Source organism: Schistocerca americana, unplaced genomic scaffold (assembly GCF_021461395.2).
Source record: "Schistocerca americana isolate TAMUIC-IGC-003095 unplaced genomic scaffold, iqSchAmer2.1 HiC_scaffold_597, whole genome shotgun sequence".
Lineage (NCBI taxonomy): Eukaryota > Metazoa > Arthropoda > Insecta > Orthoptera > Acrididae > Schistocerca > Schistocerca americana.
In genome coordinates this window covers 30,001-35,000 of record NW_025726343.1, presented here as the reverse complement: position 1 = coordinate 35,000, position 5,000 = coordinate 30,001, and the positions used below count along the sequence as shown (strand labels likewise).

Genomic DNA, 5,000 nt, shown 5'->3' with positions numbered 1-5,000 from the left:
AATACCTCCATCTATGCGAATCTGACAACACTACGTCCGCCATGTCGAGCGCACCACAAAACACAGCGCCATCTGTAGGTCTCCCGCGGCATGACGTCCTGCAACGACGATACCGCCATCTATGAGACGCCAAGCCGACCAAGACATCGATGGGCCCACAGTGCCCATCTTTCGACCCCACCCACAAAGCCTGCGTCCTCTGTCGACCACAGCACCCCAACGCCAGCGCCTCTGCCGCACGAAATCGTGGACCGGCAATCACTCCACCTGCGCCCCACTCCAACCGCCCAACTCGCAACTCCAGCGGATGAACGGCGGACTTTTCCCGCAGTCGCAATGTGCAATCCACCCCTATAACATGCGTTTCATGAAGAGTTATCTCCAATATGCGACATTCCCGCTGTCCCTATACATGAGCTGCGGGCTGTACCAGTTACGAGCTAGAGACGCGACCGCGTTGCTCTCTGTACGAATGCCGATGCTGAGCGGTCAGCTAGGAGGCGCTCCATCCATGTCGGTACCGGTGAGCGTTGCACTCGCAGTCGCAAGAACGTACGGCAAGTATATTACCTGGAAGAGTCAATGACAGTCCACGCCCCCCTGCGTGGGAAGAGTCTTTCTAGGCCATGACCCACCGGAAGGGCGCAGCGTCCCCCACCCCAGACATGTGACGTCACACCATCGGTATTGACGACTAGACTGATTCCTTATAATCATTTGCCATACACCGGTGGAAGCTGCCGAGACGAGTAACTACATAGCGGGCTCGCCGTGTCACTAATGTACAGAGATACAACAGTTTCGACTGGAACCGGATTAAACGTATACACGGCGCTGATTAGTAATAGATAGAGCCATCAGAATACAGATAATGTATACAACTGTCCGTATACATGCTGAAAGACTCTGCTCACAATCACAACCACACGTCAGCCACACACCCTTATCACGCACTACTCTCTGCCTGTAACACGCACACAGACAATATGTAAGCACCAGCATGGAACAACACCCAGTGCATCCTCTCCGCCACATTAGACAATCCACACTGTCATAACCAGACTGGGAGGTCCACTCAGAAAACAGAATATCCCACCCACCCGACAACCACCATTGCTCAGCCAAGCCACCAACACCCACACATGTCCTACACAGGGGTGCACCCAACATCACAATACTGCCTCCTCTCACAGCACACAAACAATGGCAGGAATGAAAGACACAGGTCTGCCACAAGCATGGAATGAGAGCGCCGCCTGTCATGAGCCAAAGGTGCATCCTGACGTGGCAAATCAGATGATGCCGCAGGCATCCACTTACTATAATCACAATCAACAAACCGGCCGCCCCGCCCCGCCCCCCATTAAACCTTTCCTTACAACAATGTGTACCTTAACCTAACCTATATCGTACCGTAACCTAACCTATGTCGTACCGTAACCTAACCTATGTCGTACCGTAACCTAACCTATGTCGTACCGTAACCTAACCTATGTCGTACCGTAACCTAACCTATGTCGTACCGTAACCTAACCTATGTCGTACCGTAACCTAACCTATGTCGTACCGTAACCTAACCTATGTCGTACCGTAACCTAACCTATGTCGTACCGTAACCTAACCTATGTCGTACCTTAACCTAACCTATGTCGTACCTTAACCTAACCTATGTCGTACCTTAACCTAACCTATGTCGTACCTTAACCTAACCTATGTCGTACCTTAACCTAACCTATGTCGTACCTTAACCTAACCTATGTCGTACCTTAACCTAACCTATGTCGTACCTTAACCTAACCTATGTCGTACCTTAACCTAACCTATGTCGTACCTTAACCTAACCTATGTCGTACCTTAACCTAACCTATGTCGTACCTTAACCTAACCTATGTCGTACCTTAACCTAACCTATGTCGTACCTTAACCTAACCTATGTCGTACCTTAACCTAACCTATGTCGTACCTTAACCTAACCTATGTCGTACCTTAACCTAACCTATGTCGTACCTTAACCTAACCTATGTCGTACCTTAACCTAACCTATGTCGTACCTTAACCTAACCTATGTCGTACCTTAACCTAACCTATGTCGTACCTTAACCTAACCTATGTCGTACCTTAACCTAACCTATGTCGTACCTTAACCTAACCTATGTCGTACCTTAACCTAACCTATGTCGTACCTTAACCTAACCTATGTCGTACCTTAACCTAACCTATGTCGTACCTTAACCTAACCTATGTCGTACCTTAACCTAACCTATGTCGTACCTTAACCTAACCTATGTCGTACCTTAACCTAACCTGTATTGCGCCTTAACCTAACCTGTATTGCGCCTTAACCTAACCTGTATTGCGCCTTAACGTAACCTGTATTGCGCCTTAACGTAACCTGTATTGCGCCTTAACGTAACCTGTATTGCGCCTTAACGTAACCTGTATTGCGCCTTAACGTAACCTGTATTGCGCCTTAACGTAACCTGTATTGCGCCTTAACGTAACCTGTATTGCGCCTTAACGTAACCTGTATTGCGCCTTAACGTAACCTGTATTGCGCCTTAACGTAACCTGTATTGCGCCTTAACGTAACCTGTATTGCGCCTTAACGTAACCTGTATTGCGCCTTAACGTAACCTGCATTGCGCCTTAACGTAACCTGCATTGCGCCTTAACGTAACCTGTATTGCGCCTTAACGTAACCTGTATTGCGCCTTAACGTAACCTGTATTGCGCCTTAACGTAACCTGTATTGCGCCTTAACGTAACCTGTATTGCGCCTTAACGTAACCTGTATTGCGCCTTAACGTAACCGATATTGCGCCTTAACGTAACCTATATTGCGCCGTAACGTAACCTATATTGCGCCGTAACGTAACCCACATTGCCCCTTAACGTAACCCACATTGCCCCTTAACGTAACCCAACACACGTTGGGCCTTAACCCAACACACGTTGGGCCTTAACCCAACACACGTTGGGCCTTAACCCAACACACGTTGGGCCTTAACCCAACACACGTTGGGCCTTAACCCAACACACGTTGGGCCTTAACCCAACACACGTTGGGCCTTAACCCAACACACGTTGGGCCTTAACCCAACACACGTTGGGCCTTAACCCAACACACGTTGGGCCTTAACCCAACACACGTTGGGCCTTAACCCAACACACGTTGGGCCTTAACCTGCTCTGTAATTGTCATACGACGCGTTAAATTAGTGTAGTGTTGCCTAACTGCAACCCCCGCAATATAGTTTGCTACTCGCACTGCCCGGTCCCCAGTGTATCGCTTCATGTTAAACACCTTGCAGCTATACACTGTAATGTGGATGGCAGCAGGACGTACATGCTCAATGCCCTTTGCAGTTGTTCATTGGCATTTGCAGTTGTTCATTGGCATTCGCATGTGCGAAGCACTTAGCCTACGCTGTGGTACGGCCTGTGTCAACTGTCCGCTGATGTTGTACGTCCAAATCACACACTGTACTGCACATTGGTCCTCATGTACTGAATGATACATCGTGGTACATGTGACCGTACAACGACTGCGCCAACAACGGCGAACCATGCGGTCCAAATGTTGTGCACTCAGCTACGTGTCGTCTCCCTATAAGAGCTGGATTGCAGTGTGGTATGCCCTGGATGGCGATCAGCATGAGCCGTCTGTTGATGTAGTGGCGCGTGTTGTCAGACGTAGTCGTCTCTTCTCACACACCGTGATAGCATGGTGCACTGCGTTCCACATCTGCGACATGCGACAGAGGCCGGTTGACAGTCGTTCGCGCAATGGACATCGCATACGTACGGGGGCCACCTTCCACGTGTTCGCGAAGCGTGCACATGTTGTTGCGTGTATGTGGGCAGACATAGTGTGTCGTGACACCTGACACAGGCATGCAACAATCGTTGAATTTGCAAATGGCGATGGACGCCTACGTTTGCTGGTGACGTTATGCAAATGAACAACTGGTAAACCGTTGTGGTGCGGTTGTTCTCGCTAGAGGTGAATCAGTGATGGCGACGATCGGTTGAGCTACCAACCGGTTGTTCCAGCGATACCCACCATGCCCACGAACGTGAATGGCATCTGGGTGTGAAGCGATACGCGGCGGTGGCTGGGTGGGACCGTCCCCGGCCGGTGAGGGGGGGCCTCCCGGCGTGCTGGCCGCGCGGTGCGTGGGCGCACGCGCTACAGCCGGCTGGTGGGGGCGGCCAGTGGCAGGCGCGCCGGCCGACGGAGGCGGCAGGCGGCGCAGCTGCGCGCCGGCGCACCCTGCACGCGGCGCCGTGCGGCCAAAGTAGGTCCTCGCGGGCCCGGTGCGAAGCGCGGTGGACATCTGCAGTGTGCTGGTCCGATTGAGGACTGTGTGCGCTGAGGATGCGCCGCCGCCCGGCGCTCGGCGCCGCGACGCCGTCTGCTGCTCGGTCGCCTCTGCGGTTCTCGCAGGTGGTTTGTATCGCAGCTGTGCGGACGTGTTGGCGCGTGCGCTGTGCTGGGAGAGTTCGCTTCGGCACCCAAGTGGGGCTTTTGTCCTTCTGTGGCGCTGGCGTTGGAGCTGCCGGTCGCCGTAGGTGGCGCGTGTTGTCTCCCGCCGGCAATGCCACGACAGCACGCTCCCGGGCCTCTGTCGGCAGCGGCAAGCTCAGTTGGGAGCACGGGTGGTCGCACCTAAAGCGTCTACTCGCCAAACTCCGGGCGATTGCGCCTCTCTCGAACCCGACCAAGTACTTAGGACGGCGCTGCGCGCCGCCGGGACCTGAGAGGGTTTCGAGGTGTATTGTGCAGGGGAGCTCAGCCTCCTCCTGTTTGCAGAATAATTGAGCGGACGCTTGCGTGTTCGCGCGGGCCCCCGGGACACACTCCCGGGCGGCCGGCTGCTCAGCTCTAGTTGACGCAGCTCCCTGGTTGATCCTGCCAGTAGTCATATGCTTGTCTCAAAGATTAAGCCATGCATGTCTCAGTACAAGCCGCATTAAGGTGAAACCGCGAATGGCTCATT

The 5,000-nt window shown here is 52.9% G+C and overlaps 1 non-coding gene across 1 annotated transcript in view; it reads left to right on the top strand.

Moving 5' to 3' along the window:
* Nucleotides 1-4,899: 4,899 nt before the first annotated feature.
* Nucleotides 4,900-5,000, top strand: part of LOC124587275 — a 1,910-nt gene continuing 1,809 nt past the window's right edge. Inside the window, exon 1 of the ribosomal RNA XR_006975395.1 lies at nucleotides 4,900-5,000. This exon is cut by the window's right edge and continues 1,809 nt beyond it. This is a non-coding gene — a ribosomal RNA (small subunit ribosomal RNA).